A 21,841-nucleotide genomic window follows, 5' to 3' on the forward strand; every position below is an offset into this window, starting at 1 on the left:
ATCCCCAGCAGGAGAAGAAAGAGTGACTCGTGGCCCTGAGGCTCCACTTAGGGACGTGGGCTCTGGGATGTCCCAGCTTTTGCTGAGCACCGGCTCCCTTCTTCATACGCCACTTCTGGGCCTGAGCCATCAGAAGGTCTCCCTAAAGGAAGGATTCAGGGCAGGTCTCCAGACCATTTCCTCCTGGGGTCCCAGGCAGCACGTCCACTTTGCCCTTTAGCAAAGTGCCCTAAATATTTGTTCTCTCCACCCCCCAGCCCAGGGACTTGTTTAACAAGAAGCATGGGAGCAATACTAAATGAAAGAAAGGAAGAAGGGAAGGAGGGAGGGAAAGAAGGAGGGAGGAACAGGGGAAGGGAAAAAGGATTCCACCCCGTCTCAGCTTCTTATTTAACAAAGAAAAAAAGCTAATCTCACCAATATGGTGAAAAATAGGAATGTTTTATTCAAACACCAGGTTGGATCTGCACTGGACCACTTACTAACTACACAAGTTACTTTTCTTTTCTGAGACCCGGTTTCCTCGTCTATAAAACACTATGTATCTCTCAAGATCTGGGTGAGGGTTGCATGAGATCATACAAGAACAGCCCAGCAAGAGCACAGAATAACTTCCCATTCACAAAGGACGATGACCGCTGCCATGCTGGTTTGCTTGAGAGCCCTTCTGAGCAGGCCGTGGTGCAGGCTGGCCTGGACACCCTGTGTCTCCAGGGCAACGATCCTGGCTGGCATGTGTGTGGCATGTGTTGGTTTGCAAAACATCTCCTCATAGCGGGCCCTGTGGGTCTGTATCCACTGCTTTCCCACTTGGGAGCAGGAGGCTGCATTGGACGGGGACCCATATGGTTCACTGGAGCCCATGGTCCCCCAGGCGTGAGCTCAAGGCGGGTGGGGTAGGACTTCATTAAAATGGACGTCAGAGCTCTGGTCTGCCCTTATCCAGCAACTTACGCTAATTATGGAACATCAGCCCTAGGATGCGGGGGCTTGCCCACTTGCTAACAGACGGCTTTCAACCAAATCTCTGCGTGTGCCCTTGATGTAATATCAACAGGGGATTGAACACAGCCCAGGAGGTGCCCCCTGGGGAGGGATGCCCACAGTGTATCCCCACAGGGACTGCCCCCCTTCAAGCTCCTCCTCTGTCTTGCGCACACGTGTCCTGGTTCCACTCGTCCCCTGCCCAGGGGCTCTCTGAGTCCATACGGAGCACCAGACCTGCCCACAGCAGCAACTGTCGTAATTAATGTTGCAGGAGGGCCTACTTGGTGCTCAGCGACGCACGTGCATTGTTTTCTTTCATCTTCAGAGTGATTCATGGCAAGGGAGGTGTCATCAGTGTCCTATTATAAATGAGCAAAGGAGGCTCAGAGCACTTAACTGCCCAGGGTGGCGCACTTGCCAAGTGTCCCTCTGTCACCTGTAAGCCTGTTCTCAGCCACTCCAGTGCTGCACTGCCTCCTGGGCCACTGCCCACTGACCCTGGAAACGCTCACCACTCCCTTTGGCCGGCACCCCAGATCTGAGAGCACATTGGTAGGGGGCACGAGGAGACTCGACAACGTCCTCCATGGGAACTCAGAGAAGGAGACGGAGGTGGGAGAGTGAACGATGGAAAGAAAACTCAGCCCCCCGCCTGGACAGCCCCTCCTCATGAGGGGGGACCCCGAGAATGAAAACGGGCTGTTTGCCTGGACCCAGGACATCAGCCGGGGTAAAGCAGCTGTCACGGCCCCGTCCTCTGCCCTCCTCTCCCGGTCTCCTGAAGTGGTATCCAGCCTGTCCCCTGTCATTGCTACTTATTGTAGTTGCTGCCTTTTATGGAGCAGTGACTCTCTGGCGGGCATTGGGATAGAATGCTACCTCATTTACATCATTACTCAAAAGATTTGTCATAAGGAAAGCAGGGTGAGTGAAGGGATCTGATTATGCAAATATTTAGGCCCCTCCGATGCAGGGGCCAGTACAGGACGCTTGAATTTATTTACTTTGTAACTGAGGGGAACTATCTCAGGATAGAAATCCCGGGCAGCAGCTGACTGACTTCTGACTCCTCCGAGAGCGCCAAGCTGCCATCTGAACGGAAGGATCGCTCAAGTCCAATATCCCTTCTCGGAGGAAAAGGCTTACGCCATGTGACGCTCTCTCCTGAGCGTGCTGCAGCCACAAGGTCGCAGAAGCGTCTACACACTGACCCAGGACCCTGGTGGGTGAGAAGAAGACCAGCTGGTACCTGCTGGAAGGTCCTCTGCCCATTTCTCCATGGAAACTTCCAACGCTAGAGGACCAGCTTACAAACTCCTGGTCAGGAGCTCTCACCAAGCTGTGCCTTGTTTGCCTCCTTGAGGGTCTTCTCCTCCTCGTCCTGGTCTTGTCACTGGACACAGACATCCCATCCAGGGAAAATAAACCGGAGCCAGGCCTTTGCTTCTGGGGAGAAGGACCCGGCTTCTAGAAGCCGCATCTGCTGGTAGCTTCCTTCCCCTCTCACTGCTGCCCACAGTCCCTTCAGGAATTAGTTTTAAAGGGTGCCCCTCTGCCCTCCCAAACCCCCAAGGGGGGAAAATATCCTTAAGGCGGTTGTTTATTAATGGCACTTGGTCATTAGCCGCCGGGCACGTGGTAAAATATAGATTAGAGGGGGAAAGGCAGGAATCGCACTGCCATTTGTCCTGTTCCGAGTGTCATTATGCGTTCCATCACGGCGTATTACCGAGGTGATTAGTGGCATCAAATGACTTCTGAAAAATGATTATGTGCCATTAAAAGCATTAGTCTGTCTGAAACCAGCACAAACAAATGGCCGTGCAAGGATGAGTCATTAGTTGGAAGGCTGAGTGATGTGACGAGAGCTGCCTGTGTGCCAGGCAATTAGTGCTGCCAACAGGTTGAGGGGGCAGAGCCGAGAGCCCAGAGTCGTGCCCCGGGCCCTGAGGGGGGCCGAGGGGCCTGTGGGAGTGAAACTCTTCCTGGGAAGCCTGAGGATTTGGGTTTGCGTAGTCAGCCGGTCTTCTCCGCATTTCCGGCAGACATGTCACAGACATCCCCAGAATGACAGCGGAACGGGGCGCTGCTCCTACTGGCTACAGGAAACCAGACTTGGGAAGAAGCAGAGGCAGGAGTGAAACGTAACCACCGAGGTGTAAGCGTGCAAGTAGAACCCCCCCCCCCCAGCGGAGGCCCCTGGGGGAAATTTTTTAATTGACACCAGAAAAAAAAAAAAAATTGGCTCAGGGAATCACAATGTAATTTACAATGACACGACTATATAGAGAAGCTATAATTTGGAAGATTAAAAAATAGTTCTTGGACATATACCAATAAAAAACTTTGATATGACAGCAAAAAAAAGGAAATAACAAGTAAAAAGGGTTGGTGTCATCTAGTTTTTAAACATAGCCCAGTTCCAACACCAGTCCTTGAGGAAAAAATGGCGTTTCATGCGGAGTTTTACGTATGGGGGCAAAAATTTGGTTTGGAGGAAACGTCAGGCATGAAATGTCCTCTCTCTGCACCCCTCCATCTGGACATGTATCCAGGCCCATTCTGGGGGGGCTTCCCCCCTAGATGAGCCACCTCAAAGCAAGCCTGACATGTTCTGCCACTGGTCAGGTTCTAGAAGCAGTACATTCTCTCTTTCTGTCTCTTTCTCTTTCTCTTTCCTTCCCTCCCTTCCTTCTTTTCTTCCATTCATGCATGCACTCACCAATGTGTGTGGACAGCCTGGCCTTTGGGTGGTTGTGAGGCTGCCAAGCTCAACACAGTACCGGCATTCCTGCCCTCACAGAATGTGCCGTCCAATCAGGGGACCAATAATAAGGACAGTACACTTGATTTCCGTGCACCAGGCACTGCTCTGAGTTCCTTGTCTTACCTTATTTGTCCGTCCCCTGTGAGAAAGATACGATTACTATCTGTATCTCACAGGTAAGAAAGCAGATCTATGAAGTCAGGCCACTGTGACAACTGGGCTCAGACCCCTTAGCTGGAGCCCACCGTCCATTTCCCTGGCTCTCCATGGCCACTGCATCATCCCATGGAGGCGTCCGTCCCCCATGGAAGTCAAGGAGCCCGAGAGTGACCACAGTGACAAGGATTCAAAGCGTCCTCAGCTGTTCCTGAAGGAGAGACCTGGGAGCAGGCCAGGATGCCGCCCAGTGGACTTCTGTTTTCTTGTTTTGGAGAGAGTCTAGAGCTTATCCATGGCCAAAGTCCAGGTGTGTAGACTCCAGGCCTGTGGTCCTCAGGCCAGCTTGTGGGAGTCTCCTGGGAAACTCCTAAAGAACGGTGATGCTCGGGCCTGGCCCCGCCCAGATGGAGAACCACTGACTTAGCCCACCCCTGCCTGTTACAGAGAAGGAAACTGAGGCTAGCAGAGGGGCAGTGCCCAGCCAGGATCAAAGAGCTGCTCAGGGCAGAGCCAAGCCACGAACCATCTGCCTCCGAGAGCAGCATCCCACCCTCCTGCCTTCTTTCTCTCTTGAATCCCAAAAGCTCCCACCTGCCACTCCAAGGCTGACTGCAGTCAAGGCGGAGCTAAGAGAGGCAGCAAGGCCGTGGCAGCTGAACCTGGAGGCTGTCAACGCTGATTGACACCTGCCACAATCCTGGCTGCTTGAGGCCTAGCCCCACGGGCATCCTTCATCTGTTGTTGCTGCTGCCTTTCCATTTCCAGAGCCAGAAGCATCCACCATTTCAAAAAGGTGGCTGAGTTCCAAAAGCCCTTCGTCTCTCTCTTCCCTCCAGGCCTCACTGGGGACGACGGGCTCGTTCCAGAGAAACCCAGACACGTTGTTCTTCATCTTTATCGAACGTGGCTTAGCAGTTCTTGTTGCTTTGACAGGGGATGGCTGTGAGGGCAGCTCGGAAGGGCTGGGATGAAATTGTTTTTTTCCCCACTCTGTACCTCGTTCTATTAGAAAAACATGAAATCTCTTTCCTCTACTTGTTTGTTTTATTTTTTTCCTTCCTCTCGCTAAGACAGAGAGCAAAGTGATATTTGATGATGGATCTCTTTGTGTCTTGGCTACAACAGGTCATGAATGTCTGTGAGGTTAGTCGGCTGATGACCAAGTCCAGCTGCTACAGAAGATTAAAAGTAGCCATTTGTATGACCCCCGCTTACAGGGCTGATTGCCCTCAAGCTATCTCTTCTTGACACTGAAAAAAGTTAATGAGACTCCTAACAGCCTAGAAGTCCTTCAAGGTGTCTAACTTCAGTCTCTCCTGCTGCAGCTCAGTCTTTTTTGAGTCAAGCCAATGCCTCTCCCGCCTGCAGAGGTTAATGATACACAGAACTTCACAGACAGTCTCTCTTCCAGCAACAACTAGCCACAGGCAGTTTTCTACTAGGTTGGGACACTGATGTCGAGGCCTGCTATTCTGGGAAATGCTGAAGCAGCATCCAAGGTGTCCAGCAGTTCAGCGCACTGTGTAAACATGTTGACATTCTCTCCTTGTCTGCAGACCTTTCCTCAGGAGCAGCCCAAGGTCGTGGGTCGACACAGCGTAACAGACCTGATTTCTGCACCTCTGCACTCAGACTGTCCAGGACTCTCAAACTCTGGAGCATGTCAGAGTCGCCTCCTGACTCAGTGGGCAGGGACTGAATGTTGGCAACCCCCTGACACACAAAATTCATGTGTGGAAGCCCTAACTCCCGATGTGATGGCATTTGGAGGTGAGCCTTTTGGAGGTCCTTAGGGTTAGACGAGGTCAGGAAGGTGGGGCCCTCACGATGGGATTAGTGTCCTTACAAGAAGAGGAACAGACCAGAGCTTTCTTTGTCTCCAGCGGTGAGGCAACTATCCACAAGCCAGGAAGAGACTCCTCACCAGAACCCAACCATGCTGGCAGCCTAATGTTGGCCTTCCAGCGTCTAGAGCCCTTGTGTAAGCCCCGCAGTCTATGGTATTTTGTTATGGCAGCCCAAGCTGACTATACCATTCAGTCTGGGGTGAAGCTTGGGGTCTGTGACCGCTAACAAGCTCCCAGGGGAGGCTGATGCCCATGCTGGTGGCCCATGGACCACGCTTTGATAAACACATACCAGATTCTTCAAATAGGTACCCCTTCACCTTGGGTTGACTCCTGTGTGCCTGAGAGAAGAAGCAAGGTGAGGAGCTTGACGAGTGAAGTATGAAGAACACGCAGATTTTGGAGATGAATGCTTCCTGCGACTTTCTTGCTGAGACCACCAGGCAAGTCATTTAAAACACTGCCTCACGCCTCTATTACATGGGAATAAAAATGGGTGGATGGATGGATGGATAGATATTGAAAGATATAGATAGATGTCTAAAACTCAGGTTACAAAGAAAGGGAAAGGGGATAGGGAGAGGGTGGGCCCCTAAGCCAGGCTTGGTGGCTAATGTAGAGAACAAAATAAAAGCGGAAGGAGCCCTCCCCCACTCCCCGCCAAGACCAGTCAAAATCCTGCTTCATTTCCAAGACTTCACAGAATTGTTGTGTCCCCAGGAAGCCCCCATGAAGCTGACATCAAATTTCCCAAAAGAGGAAGTTGGAGGCTGTGGGGATTGTGTTGTTTGTCTTTTTCCAGAAGGGAGTGTACATGGGGCCTGATACTCTCCTGACAGGTTGTCCTGACCAGCTGAGGGCAGCAGTGTGACTGGGGGGACAGCCAGCCAGTAAGGTCCCACTTCTAGGAGCAGCCGCTGGTGGGTTGCTATGGGTTGGAGAGTCCTAGCTGACATGACACAGAGTGGTTGCCTTGGGGACGTCAAAAGAGGCAGCTTTTCTGGCCAGTGCAGGTGAGCAAAGGAAGAATAGCAGGGAGCGTGAGAAGCATCTCCAGACCACGCGGAGCGGCTGCAAAATCGCTCAGACTGCTGTTGTATTGCTCCATAAGAGATACACTGGCTCTACCAGCTCCCACCAGCTGGGGGGGCAGGGATAAAAGAGATAGGGTGGGGACGTCCCTTACTGCAGTCCCATTTAATCCAGCAGCTCGGGTTTGAGTAACTCAGAGCCTGCTTTGATAATGGGTGAATGCAGAGTTCACAACTCACACCGTGAGCTTGGGTGCCCGTGGGGGAGGGGCGTGGCAGGCTATGTCCCCCAGCCAGGAGAACAGCCCCCCTGCCTCCATTGATCCCCTCGGGCGCGTGCCTTGCCTGACAAAGTCCACGGTCTGTTTACCTGGCCATCATTTGTCATTTGCTCCTGAGGTAAGCCACAATCTAGTTCTCTTGGAGTGGTCAAGACTCAAAGCTCTCCCTGACCCACCCAAAGAGCGGCGGCACGCCACTGGTCCCTGACCCCAGACTCTTTGTGGGATCTCCTTGACACCCTCACCCACCATCTCTACAATGGGCCAGGGGGACTGTCCTTCCCAGCGATGTGGCAAGTGTAAACTGAGGCTGCCTTGGGGAAGGAAGCGTGTGGGCCTCTTTCAGCCACTCATACTGAGCTGTCTGATGGATTTGAACATGGACACCCAACCTGTCACTGAGCAAGAGTGATTCGCAATCAGAAACACAGGGGAGAAAATGCCACAATACCTTTCAAACTCTTGCTGCTCTTCCTCCGGTCAAAGCCAGGGAGAGTGACAGCTAGGAATGAGTTAGGCGTCACACCGCTGGACACCGTGTTAAGTGCAGGGGGTTGTTGTGGCACTTGGCTGCTGTATGAAAGCAGTTTCGCGCATGATGTGTCACCGGCACACAGTGGGTCCTCCTCGTAGCAGGACAGACCCCTTCGTAGGCGTGCAGCCAAGTTTTCTCTGGGCCGAGGGCGAGGGAGTGGACTCACGCTATCCACGAGGCTGCACAGCAGACGGCTGGCTGATCCAGGCACCAGCTGACACTTGCAGCGTTCATATCTGCCAGCAAAACACCACCTCCCCTGCAAACACAGAGACACACAGATATCTCTGTTCTGCTGCCTCTCAGACCATCCCCCTCCTTCATCCTGACAAGAGCAAACCATGGCGTCTCCACGTCAATGTACTTTCACCACACATATGCAGCTTTCGGGGTGGGATATGCCCGTTGCAATCCACAGAGGCCCTCAGTGCACTTGTAGATAATGTACGGCTCTGCTCAGGAAGGGCTGATCCCGGCCACCTGAGCCATAGAGAATCCATCCTGCTTATTGTCCTCCCCATATGTCAACACCTGCGATCCCACTGGCTGCAGTGACAAATGACCAGAACCAGCTGTGACAATAGCAACCACCCCAGAAACAATACCAGCTCCTTTTTACTGAACATCTCCTACGTTCCCAGATGTGTAGGCTGGACTCTTTCCAGACAATTTCTTAGACATTCTCGTGGCATCCTCTTGGGTATATAATATTACTCCCATTTTATAGATGAGAAAACTGAGTCCTGGAAGAAGCATAACTGCATTAAGGCCTTACCATAAGGAGACTGGACCATGGTAACTATTTTTTGGTCTACGTAGCAAACTTTCCTATCTTCTGAAATGTTAAAGGATAATTTTCCCAAAACGGTAAGAATATGATTCTGGTATTTAACACATTTGATTTGGCTTAATAAAATGAGGGAACCAGGCAGATGTTACCACTAATCCAAAGGAGAAGTCTGAAAAGCATAAATTTATATGGAGTAAAGGAAAGTGGAGGTGACTTTACGAGTCGACAAAAACTGGAAGAGGGAAATCAATGGAACCACTGGGCAGAATTTAAATGCATGTCTATAGACAGTAATTATTTTGCATTGCTATCAGTTATTAAAACCACAGGGTCGTAAAACAGCTCAAAGTCACTGAAGGCCTAGAATCAGACAACCTGCAAGGGTGTGCGCTAAGCAGCCCATTTTTCCATTGGCGATACCCAGCGAAACTTTTTGTTTATTCCAAATTTTCTTACAGGAACAAGTACTTAAACCAAGTCTGGACAATCTTAGTACTTCACTCTGTCTGATAATAGTGGTTAATACAGGGAGTGGGCAATCAGAATCCTTCCTGGGGATTGGTTCATAGACTCAGGGAGAGAAATATTACCTCAGCTGATATGGTCAAGCCACGGCCGCCAGCTATGCAGAGGAAAAGTGTCTGAATGAGCATTTGCCAGGTGTCAGGCACTACTTCACAGATGCAAACACAGGCAGTCAGATTCCAGAGTCATCACTTATAGTTCTGGGCTATCCAGCGTTATAAAGCAGCCAGAAAGGAAAGCAGAGGTAAATAATGATAAGCAATGACAGAGAGCAAGGTAACAGTTAGGACTGAGGGCCTGTTTCAGCCTTAAGACACTGGAACCCTTAGGGGGTTCTAGAAGATTCTGGAATTTTCTAGAGCACTTCCAGTCTCAGATTCCTTGAGCAACCCCAGTATCCTTTTCAGCTACCAAAGTCAATACTCCCCCACTCTTTTGTTTGTTTGTTTTTTGCTTAAGCTCCTTTCAGTTGTAGTTTTTTCCACAAAGAATCTTGACCTATACAGTGACAGAGCTGAGTTTCAAACCCTCATCTGCCTAAAATGTATAGCTGCTTCTTTCAGTTTCCTCACTGCAAATGGAAGTATCCTTGTACCTAGCCCTCTGGGTTGTTGTGAGGATTAAGTATATTGTTCCACTTAAAGCTCTGAAAAGAATGCCTGGCACCTAAAATTACTCAGTACAAGTTAGTTACATTATCAGCTCCACTTTGCAAATGGACAAACTAAGACAAAAGATGTTATAAACTTTGCCCAAGGTCGTGCCCAAGGTAATGCATTTGCCACCATTTATTAGCCAACAGCAGAGCCAGCAATTAAAACCAGGCAGTGATCAGAGACTGTTTGCTTCACCTGGACTCTGACAGAACTCTTGGGAAGTCACCTGGCCCCTCTCCTGTCCAGAGAGAGTGGGCACCTCTCCTGGGAGCCTGGGCCAGGGCTCTCGGGCAGGAAGGCCTCTGACCTCAATCTGGCTGCTCTCCCAGCCCTCATGCTGGAGCTAAAAGAATCAAAGGCAAGTGGCGCCTTCCAGCCCTGAGCTACCGCAGCCCGGTGAGCAGAATGGTGGGGCACCGACTCCCACTCAGCTGGGATCTTATGCAAATGGTCCCGCTCCCGTCAGCCTTCCCAGGTGCCCCGGAAGTACCACCATACCTGGCCCACTGCTGCCCGCTCTTCTCCCCTCTGCTTCCACTGTATGGAAGCATAAATCCAGCTAATGTGTCCAAAAAAGAAAAAAAATCAAAATGTCAGATCTGCAGAGATAGTTCAATTGAAGGAATATTGATTGTCACCGAGAATATGCTCATTTTATTCACCTACTTAGTCTGCTCCCCTAGGCACATACGAATATATCAAATATTGTCACAGCACATAATAATGCTCGTTCCTGATGTTGTGACTTCTCAGGCTTGTGTCCTGTTCTTTGTGCCCATCCCAGCTGGGGCGACGGCAGGGGGTGGGAGAGGGAAGGGAGGCATCGCGTCTTGGCATTTTCCCCAGGAGAAGGCATTTTCCCGTATAGCACCTGTTCGTCAATACAACCATGTGCGGGGGTCCTGAAGAGCATGAATAGTCCCATCTTCTAGATGGAACCAGCAAGGTGAAGCGACTCATCCAAGGTCATGCGGCCGACCAGCTAAGCTCTGAATCTCAGGGCCCCGTCCACTGCCTCAGGCCCTTTGGTGCAGATGGTGGCACTGATCCAGCTGTGACTGGACACGGATGGACACCTCTTGGCCTCTGCCCTGCTCAGTCAGCGCCATGGATTATGCACTCACTGTTTGCTCAGCCCTCAATATAGAATGAAGGAGACGATCCATGACTCTCAATGGATCTCCATATCAACAAGGAGAAGTAGATGGGATTTTTGGAAACAAGCATAGTTGGAACTATCAGATTGCCACAGTGGGGACTTGGCCCTGGACCATGGGAAGTGGTTTATCCAGGTGACACCAGCACAAAGTACAGGCTGGAGAATTTGAGAAAGTAGCACAAAATTCATGAGGGACATCTTAACCTATTGTGACCCAATTGCTAAAGAAGTGACCAAGAAGAGGGGTCAGGTGGCCGAGCCCTGGAACACGCTTGCATGGTAAATGACACGGTCTCTCCAGACACCTTCCAGGAAAACACAGCCCGAGGGTACTTAGGCCAGCACTTCCTAAATTGTGTCACAAGGAACAGGAGTTCTGCAGGTCTGGAAAGTTTTTGTAGACAAATAAATTTGAGGAGCTCTGGGGTCATCAACATTAAATTATTTAGAATCGAGCCTTCTCAGATCTTTTATCATCTTGATGATGATGACAGCTCAGTTGACTATAGCCCACTGCACCCAAAACTATTCGTGTCCGAACTCATTTCAGCCTCACATTGGTGCTGCTATTACCCCCATTTTGAAGCTGAGTAAATCAAGACACAGAGAGAGTAAGTGACCTGTACAAGGTCAGGAAATCTGGTTTCTTCATCACACGACTAAGAGACGGGCGCAGAATGCAATTCTTTCCAAACTTCTTCGGTGACGGTGAGCCCGCCCTTTCCCTTTTTTCATCACAGAGCATCTCCTGGGACTCAGGTTCTATGAAATACTTGAGAACTCTGGTTCAAACAGTTTTCTTGAGTGACTGGCTCAAGTCGCTCTCAGAGCCCCCTTCAACTGCACTCTTAGAAGCAAGAGCAAGTCGATATGGTACCTGAGTAGCTACTCTTTCTGTTGGTCCCCAAGACATCTCCTGGGATGTGGCTGGCCTGAATCCAAAAGTAAGAGCTCCTGGGAAAAGACAGACGTGCTGGCGGGGCCCATTGCTGTCACCTCTCGGCCCTCTTCCCCACCACCTTGAAGTAGGTAGCCGATAAAAGGGGAATGGACTCCACTGTCTTCCTCCTCACCACTTCCCCCAGATGAACACCCAGTTCTGGAACCTCCCAGCCACACAGAAAAAGGACCCTTCCAGGGGTTAGATTTGGCCCAGAAGAATAAAAATGCTAATCAGTGTGGACAGCTGGCCCGTCTACCCACCTGGGGCTCAGCCACACCCACCAGCAATTTCTGGCTTGATTTGATGCCTTGGCTGGCGTCCTCCACAGGTGCATGAAGTGGGGACTTCGCTCCTGGGGAGCCTTTGCCAAGAGCCCCGTTCTCTTGTAGGGAGAGCGGGATACGGCCTCAATAGAAAAATATCAATAGGAGACCACAACGAGAAGACATAGTTGGCCAGAGCTGGGATGGGGTAATTCATTCTAGTTAAGTAAAATGTTACTAATAATTAAGTGTACTAATTAAGAAAAATTGGATCAGCTGTTGTCAGTGTAGCGCAGAAACTGGAGCTTCACTGACACATTTCTTGGGCCGCTTCCTGCTGGGAGCGGATGGGGCTAAACATAGACACTGTCACTTTGGGGCCCAGGAGAAGCCAGAGGAGCAATGTGCTGTAGAGGCCCTCACGGGAGGAAACAAGTTTGGGGGTGTCTGGTAAGGTGACAGATCCAAGAAGCTGGAGGAGACTCCATGAGGCGGTGAGGTCAGTCAGAAGAATCTAGAACCTGCCCACTCTCTATGTCATGCAGGGTCTCAGCTCCTGCTCCCCACATAAGGATGCAGGATATGGTGAGGCCAAAAAGGAACACCCACGGAGCCACAGAAAGGGGAGGCAGACCCCTATATTCTCGGTGGCGGCTGGGTTGGAGACACAGGAAGCAGGAGCCACACAATCTGCAACCTGCCCTCTGCTTCTCTGCCAACCAACCAACGCCTTGCTAGCTGCAGTCCGCCAACCTTTTCTCTGCCAACCAACCAACAACCAACCCCCTAGCGTAGCCACGGCAGTTATATTAGTGGCTAATGGCTAACCGGTAACAGCTGATGGCCATCTACTACCCGAGTCAGCACCTTTCCACGTGAGGCCGAGAGCCTGGAAACTGCTCTCTGGGACTCTGTCTCCACACTCTACACCGCCAGGGTCTCGCCTCACAATCTATGCGACAAGCGTCTTCCCCAAGGGGCCCTGTGTCAGGAATCCAGCTCACAAGAAAAAGTTTCAGTCCAGTTCAAGTAATGTCCCAGGGCGTGTCCCTCAATGTCCAGCTACTTTCTGGGCACAGCCAGACTTTCTGGGCACAGCCAGGGTTCTCAGGGTACCGTGCTGAAACAATAGTGGCTCACAACCAAGGTGCTTACCTATTCTCAACAGCTGCCAGTCTAGACACAAAAGGAAACATCCGCCTGCACCCCAACAAGGGGTCTTCCTGCACCAGTCTCGCTGGCGGCCGGGTGAGACACAGGAAGAAAACATCCACCAGTTCTACTACATGGTGGTACGTTCCCACACAAACAGTCAAGCGGTCCATCAAATCAGGGAGGAAGGCCCTGCAGCGTGCACAGGTGGCTCACCCTATTTAGTTCCCCATAGTCCATAGTCATTCACCAGAGCTGTGCGTTGGCCTCACAATGTGTGCCCTCCCCGCAGGGCGAGGCCTCCAAGCCCTCCCCAACCTGGGGGTGAGGGACAACCTTGACCTCACTCGCATCCTCCAGGGAGGACTCAGCAAGCGTTTCTTCTTGGGACCACAAATCCCGCATCTGAGCCACCCCAGCAAGCACTTCCCAGCCCACACAGCCGCAACGACCTTCGCTTTCTCCGGCCTGTGCTGGTTGGACAGACATCCATGTCTTCCCACCCTTCCACAGGGGTCCAGCTCCCAAGAACAGTGGCCACCAAGCAGCACACACTGTGTGGGGCCACATGTCCTCCCGCCCAGAGTGAGACATCATTCCTACCTGGCCGGAGTCCCGCTCACCACGCCAGGTGTCTGAGTGGGTGGAAGCCCCCACACAAGACGTCCACAACTCTAGGAGCCCACACCAGCAGTAGACGACCAAAAAACAGGCGATGCCTGCAATGGCCAATAGGGCGGCGTGCCACCCGGAGGCTCGAGAGGACCACCAATTCACCGAGGGGTCACGTTTCTCGGAGGCAGATTGCGTTTCCTGCTCCCGGCACCGCTCCTCACAGGCTTCCCGAGACTTAGTTTTCATACACACAAACTGCTCCACCACCCCTCCGAGAGCTTCGGCCGGCACCGTACCCTGCTCGGTGTGCCATTTGTTATGCAGTGTCTCAGCTCCTGCTCCCCGCACAAGAACACAGGACACGGTGAGGCTAAAAAGGAACACCCATGGAGCCATAGATAGGGGAGTCATACCACTATATTCTTGCTGGCGGCTGGGTTGGAGACACAGGAAGCAGGAGCCACACGATCCGCAACCTGCCGTCCACTTCTCTGCCAACCAACCAACCCCTTGCTAGCTGCAATCCGCCACCCACTTCTCTGCCAACCAATCAACAACCAACCCCCTAGTGTAGCCACGGCAGTTATATTAGTGGCTAATAGCTAACTGGTTATAGCTGATGGCCAACTAGTCACAGCAGATGGCCATCTACTACCCGAGCCAGCACCTTTCCACGTGAGGCCGAGAGCCTGGAAACTGCTCTCTGGGACTCTGTCCCCACACTCTACAATGTCCAGGAAGGCTATTCTGGATGGGAACAGCAGAGAGCAGCTTTGGAGTGGTGGGGAGATGCCGAGGTGAGATGGACCCTGGCGGCGAGTTCAGTGATGGGAGAAGAGAGGCCAGATCAGGGGTGAGGCAGGGTCAGGTATCTGATGCTCAGCAGGCAGGTTTTCAGCGGCCAGAACGCAGGTCAGGTGAGCAGACAGCACAGGAGCCTAGAAGGAACAGAACAGACGGACTCGCCAAGGCAGGGCTCCTCAGCATGGCACTACTGACAGCTGGGGTTTCTTTGTTGTGGGGCAGTGCATGTGTTGTAGAATGTTTAGCAACATCCCTAACCTCCATCCACTAGATGCCAGTAGCTGATTTGAAAAAATAAATCTGCAACTTAGCATAATGAATGTCCATTGCTTACTCCCCCTGAGACAAACGGGCTCTGCTCCATGCAGTCATCCAGGTCCCAGGCTCTTTCCAACTCGTGGTCCCTCCACTGGATCATTCATGTCCAGCTGGACAATGAGGTAAGGGACGGAATGTGAAGGATGGTTGGTGAGATTTTAGGAGCCAACCCTGGAAGTGTCTGATCTCACTTAGGCCCACAGGCCACTGGCCCTCGCGAATCATAGAGGGTAAATGTGCCCAGCCGTGTGCCAAGGAAGAGACCCTGATATGGGCAAACAAACAGCCTCCCGGAAGCACGTGACCTCCTGGTCCTGGCCCTGGCCCTGACTCTGCCACGAATGGCTCATCTAACTGGGCCAGCCCCTCCTCCTCCAGGCCTCAGTTTCCTTCTCTTCAAAGACCCCCTCCATAAACACAATGTGTTACATCCACACAATAGAATATTACTCAGCCATAAAGAAGAATGAAGCACAGATATATGCGACAGCAGGAAGGAACCTCAAAATCACTGTGCCAAGTAAAAGAAGCCAGACACAAAGGACCACATAACGCAGGATTCCATTTATATGAAATGTCCAGAATAGGCAAATCCATAGAGACAGATAGCAGATTAGGGGCTGCAGCAGGGCTTGGGGGAGCGGGGGACGGGGAGTGACGGCTAATAGGTACAGGGTTTCCTTTTGGGGAGACGAAAATGGTTTGAAACTAGATAGAGGTAATGCGTGTACAACACGGTGAAGACACTAAATGCCACTGAAGTACTCACTTTAAAGTGGTTACTTTTAACCTTAGAGGATTTTACTTAAAAAAAAAAAAAGAAAGAAAAAAGCCCCTTCCAGCTCTAACCTTCAGGGATTGCTTCAGATTCAGAACCAGGCTGGTTTTGTGCCCAAAAGTAGGAAAATGGGTTCTGTCCTTTCTGCAGATATATTCCAAATAAAAATGTTTTTCAGAAGAACGCGAATTCCTGCTTTGCCTGTGGAGCGGGTGCAATGTTAGTAAGCATGTAAACGAGAAAGCTCTCTGTAAATGTAAGCAGACCTCACTGACCCACTGTATCTGACCTCGTTGGTATTGTCCTGGAGGCGGCTGCGACAGGGCCGGGCCGGACAGACACAACGTGTGTGCATTAAGGGCAAGCCAGCACCGGGCTTCTGAACACAGTGGTTCAGAGAAGCCCTTGCTCTTTAGGACGAAGTGAATTAATAATGAAGCCACTATTTCCTGCTCCCTGGGGGCCCGACGCTGTCTGACACACTTCCCCATGCATCGAATCAGCTAATCCTCTCTGCCACCCGGAAAGATACTAGGATCAGAATTGTTTCATAGACGAGAAATGAAAACCCAGCAGGTTAAATAATCTTGCTTACGTATCGCTGGGTCACCAATCAGTCCAAATCCCAGTGACTCACACTATAGTCATTATCTCAGTTTCGGGGGCCAGGGGTCCCGGTGTGGCGGGTGGATCCTCTCTCTTAGGGCTGCAGTCAAGGTGCTGGCCGGGGTTGGGGTCTGATCTGAAGGCGCGATCGAGGAATGATCCAAGTCCCAGCTCATGTGGTTGTCAGCAGGACTCGGGGCTTTGAGGGCTGTTGGACTGAGAGTCTCAATTTCTAGCTGGCTGTTGGCTGGAGGCCCCCCCTCAGTTCCTTGCCATGGGAGCCTCTCCAACCCAGCAGTTTGCTCTATCAAAGCACAGCCAAGAAGGCGGTAGAATCTGCACATAAGACAGACTGAGGTTTTACAAAGCCTGACCACAGAAGGGACATTCCACTACCTCTGCTGTATTCTGTTGGTTAGAAGCAAGTCACGGGACTGGTCCACACTCGAGGAAGGGCAGGGGGTGAGGGGACATTACACAAGGGTGTGAATACAAGGAGGTGGGGACCACAAGGGGCCACACTGGGAAAGACCCACGTATAGTGAAAATCTAAGTCACATAAGCCCTGGATTTTTAGAACAGGCTCAGGTTCATATCATTACATTGCATTTTCTCCATGTTCGTCAAGGGTGGACAGGGGATGGGAAGAAGGAAGGAAGGAAGGAGAGAGAGAGAGAGAGAGAGAGAGAGGTCTTTCTGCAGGAAAAAGGCCACCTGAGTCTTCCCAGCCAAGCCTCACTGATGAGTCTGGTCCTGCAGGACGCAGCCCAGCACCCGGGCCGCCCCTATGTTAACGTGTCCTCATGAGAGCCCTGTGAGGCCCTGCATTATAGTTGCCTGGCAGAGCCCTGAGCACCTGAAGAAGAGGTATTCCACATCCTCCTCATCATGACTATTAATAAGCTGGGAACATTTGGGGCTCTTCGAGGCCTGGTTTGGCAGCCCCCCTCCCAGCAGACGCAGCCCAAGTCTTCTTTATAACAGCCCCATAGTCTTGCTGTGACCAAGGGCTGCACCTGCTCTGTGTCAGAGGCTGGTATAGTACGTGCCCAGGACATGGGTCTTCTGAGCGTCTGGGAGGCGGGGATAAAGGACTCAACCTGTCAGCATCAGATCTGCTCAAGGAAGGACCCCATTTTAGCCTTCTATTTCCAGCAGCCAGGACAGTACCCAGCAGGTGGATGGGGAATGAATCAATGGTTGCCCGTGGGTCACCGGTGCAGATGTGGGGGGAACCTCTGAAGCCAGGTGTGAGTGGGGAAACCCAGTCTCCACCACCTTCTTGCTTCCCTTCAGTCCTTGGGTGAGTGGGACTATTGACTTTCTTGGTGCCCCAGAGATGTAACTGCAAAATATGGGCCTCCCATGACCACCCCCCAAGTTCAGGCCTCCTGGAACGGCTGGACCTCTGTGAACCTCCAGCCCCGGAGGCTGGGTCAGGAGTGAGCACCTGTCCTGTTTCTCCCCCAGTCCTCTCTCCTAGAATTGCAAGTCTTTGAAACATAAAAGCCTTTATGCCACCCACTTCCAGCCACAGAGTGGAGCCATTTGATCTTCAAACTCCTTTCTAAATAAAACTCTGGGGTGAGGCTAGTGGCCACTCTTCTCCTCACCATTCTAAGGGGTGGCTACATCAACGGGTTCACCGTGAGTTCTCTGACTTCTTTCTCACCAACGCAGATGAAAACACATTTCCTATCAGGCAGGGCAGCCCCACTACATACATCTTGGGGATTGTCACCCCCTATGGACCAGCAAAAGCACCTGGCTAACAACTTGCATATAAAGGCAGCCTGACAGTGTACGTTAACGAGTGGTCTAGAAGCCCCCTTCACTCTCACGGCCTCCCTAGGTTGGACAGGCTTGTAAACAGCATTCTTAATGGCAAGGATGGATTCAATGTTGGAAAGCGTGTCATCCAAAGGCCATGGAACCCTCATGACTCCTACAACAGGAAAATGGGCAGTTCCTGGCCTTGAGAGACGAGCCCAAGTAGTGACAGGACCCGCTCCACCCGTCTCATGCCCTCCCTCCCCGTCCCACTTCTCCCATTCCTTCTTTCTCTCCCCAGCTGCCTCCTTCTGCCTCCTTAGGCTGGGCTTTGCTGTGCTGGGAGCAAAAGCTTTATTGAATTTTTGCAAGTACTTTGCATGGCGTCTGATTTACAATTCATAACCTGGATTACACTGCAAGTTCTGCCTTCCGGGGTCTGTGTAATTTGGATCTCGGAAATATTTGCTATGCTTTCAATTCCCCTGACATCTGAGGGATTGAAAATGGATTCTACCCCTGGAGGTTTACAATTTGGAGGGGGTGATGGAAGGAGGAAAGGGGGATGAAGCTGGCACATGAACCGAGGTGGTGCTGGGAGAAGCAGTGCAGTGTGAAAACTGAGGGGTGGGGAAGAGAGCAAGGCAAGCACGGGGGCACTGGGGGTGGTAACATGCATGAGAAAGAGGGAGCAGGGAAGATAGCATGACAGGGCTCCTGTCCCTAAACACGTTGCCTCCCAACGGTGCCATGATGGCCCAAGGGACACAGAGCCCCGACGCCACGGGTCAGGAGAGACAAATACTACCCAAGCGGTGTGGCTTGTCTGTGGAACAGCCCAGAGCTGAGGAGCAATCGTCTGGTCCTGCCTCTGCCCCTTCTTTGCTGGAAGAGAAGGAAATCCCCAACCACTTTAGTTTTAGGTTTTATTGAGATCTAATTCATATACCATATAATGCACCCATTTAAAGTGTACAACTCAGTGGCTTTTCATATATACATAGAGTTGTGTAGCCATCGCCACGGTCAATTTTAGAATACTTTCATGACCCCAAAAAGAAACCCTGAAGCCCTTAGTTGCCACCCCCTGGGTTAGTTTTCTGGGGCTGCTGTAACAAATGACCGCACACTTAGTGGCTTCAAACAATAAATGGATTCCTTCGCAGTGGTGGAGGCCAGTCTGAAATCAAGGTGTTGGCCAGGCCACACTCCATAAGAAGGTTCTAGAAGGAGATCTTTCCTGGCCTTTTCCAGATTCTGGTAGTTCCTTGACTTGTGGCTGCACCCCCCTGAGCTCTGCCCCCACCCGCATGTGGCCTCTCATCTGTGTGTCTGATCTCCTCCTATCTCCTTCTGCCTTTCTCCTATAAGGACATACGGCATTGGATGTGGGGCCCACCCAACATCTGGGCTGATCTTAACTCCATCTGCAAAGACTCCTTTCTCCAAATAAGGTCACGTTCACAGGTTCTGGGATTCAGAACGGGGACTTGACTTTTTAGAGCCACCATTCAACCCACCGCCACCACCACCACCACCAGACAGCTTTTCCTGCTTTGTGCCATCAGGACAGAAGATGGCACAGCAAGGCCTTGGTCAGCCTTCTCTCTTAGGTTCTTTGTTCTGAGGTCAAGGAATACGTTCTCCTCCCATCCCCAGGAAGAGAATAAAAGGCAAAGGGTCCTCCAGACAAAGATCTTAAAGTCAGGCATCCAGAGAAGAGGTCGGCCTGATATAGTGGGTGCGTAAGATCCACCTGAGTTTATAAGGCCTAGAACTTCTTTCACTTTTCATCAGTTTCCCCACCCTCCCTACCTCACCTGAGCATGGACTTGGGGTCAGGAGACTGTTCCATCCTAGCTGTGTCACCTCAGGTAAGTTGTTGAAAGCCTCTGAACCAAAGATTCTGTATCCATAAATGAGGACAAGAATATCGATTTCATAAGATTATTGTAAAAATTAAAAGGAGACCATGTCAATGAACCATTTCGTCTAGTGTCTGGCACTTAGTAGGTGCTCATTTGATGTCTGTCTGTTATTCTATCTTTCTATCCATCCAATGGTGCATTCATTCATTCCTTGATCCATCTATCAGTCTATCATCTCTATGTCTATTCATTAATCTCTACCATCTATGTATCACCCTCAGGATTATAGCATCTTTGTTTTGTCAAGTTATCTGTAGGTGTGTGTCAAACCACCCCAAACTTAATAACACAGAACAATAATAATCATTTATTACTGTTATCTCTCGTGGTTGGGGGGTTAGCCAGTCCATTCTCATGTGGGTTCTTTCACGTGGTTTCAGTCAGGTGGTGGCTGGTGTCATCTTGAAGACGTCCTCAGTCTCATCTGAGACCTTAGCTGGGGCTGTCTGCCAGGACACCTGTAAGTGACCGCTCCGTGTGGCCTGGGCTTCCTCACCGCTTGGCAGCGGGGTTCTAAGATAGGCATTCCATGCTTCCTGAGTGCTTCCTGTGGGTCCCACCATGCATTCAACACCTTCCCATAAGGTGTCCCACTCCACAATACCAGTCCTGTCCAACAGGGTCCTGGCAGGAAGTCACTGGCACAGCCTAAAGCAGCGATGGGGTAGAGTGGAATGAAGGAAGCATTGACAGAGGGGAAGCAAGGCTAAGGGGGCCCAAGGAATGGGGAGGGCGCACCAGGCCTAGCGAAGGGGAAAGGCCATGGCTCCCCCAGGCCTGAGAGTGCATAGGGAAAACTTGGAGACAGAGGTGGCCATGGGAAAGAGCCACGGACAGCCACTGCCAAACCCCTCCCCAGCAGGGAGGGAGCAAGAGACCAAACGTGCTAACGACTCTGGCTCATCCTCTGAGCCCCTGTCGGCACCACACCCTCAGAAGCCAGAAGCTACCGGCCCTGGTCCTCAGGTGGGGTGCTCAGAGGCCGGCCTCCTGGCCCAAAGCAGGGGCAAACGTGTGGAGAATGGTCTGGAGGACAAACAGAGAGCTTCCAGCAGAAGAGAGTTAAGAAGCTGAGGCTAAGAGAGGTTTAGCAACTCGCCCAAGGTCACAAGCTCAGAGGCAGCATGTGGCGCGGCCAGGTTGACTTGACTCCAGAATTCTTTCCAAGGCTTCCTGTGTGGCCTGAGTCAGAGCGAGGACGGTTTCGGTGTGTGCACATGGGAGTAAATGATCATCAAAAAGCTGCCAGCAGCCTCTGCAGTGCTCCCATAATGGGATTTTAATTCGCTCCCCCCATCACCCCACTGAGCTGCAAAGCGCTCCTGTTTGTCTATTTCTTGTTAGGCTGCTGCTTGAAACAGGAAACAGGAGGTATCCCCTCTGGTCTGCTTTCCTCTGGGGGTCAGTCACCCTCTCTGGGCCAAAGCCCTTCCTCAGGTGCCCCAGCAGCTCTGCAAATGCCACCATCCTCCCCGTAGCCAGAGAGAAGGCCATACAAAGCGTATGTTTGGAACCGGGAAGGGAGCTGACCCCAGCCTGGGGACACTGCCCCATAAGCCCAGGAGGTGGCCGTCTCCCCTGAGCAGGGGCTTTGGGGTCCCACAGAAGCTGATTCCCAGCCCCCTGTCCCGGTCATTCCTGTATCCAGAAGCTGTCCACCCCGTTGTCAGGCCACAAGCCGGAATGTTCACTCAGGAGTCCTCTTTCCCTCACCCCCACACTCAATCTTCAGCAAGTCCTGTGCACTCTAACCTGTCCTCCCTCAGAGAACCAGTCCCGCCTACGAAATGCCTGCCAGGCTGCTTGGCCCTTCCTTGGACAGTCTATTTTAAGTGGGATTCCCTTTGTACAATGGATGCATTCCTGATTTGGCGCTTCCACAAAATTTCAAATTTGTGCTTGAACTGCACTTTTGTACACGGAGTCT

The sequence above is a fragment of the Rhinolophus ferrumequinum genome, chromosome 21 (genome assembly GCF_004115265.2).
Source record: "Rhinolophus ferrumequinum isolate MPI-CBG mRhiFer1 chromosome 21, mRhiFer1_v1.p, whole genome shotgun sequence".
Taxonomy (NCBI): Eukaryota; Metazoa; Chordata; class Mammalia; order Chiroptera; family Rhinolophidae; genus Rhinolophus; species Rhinolophus ferrumequinum.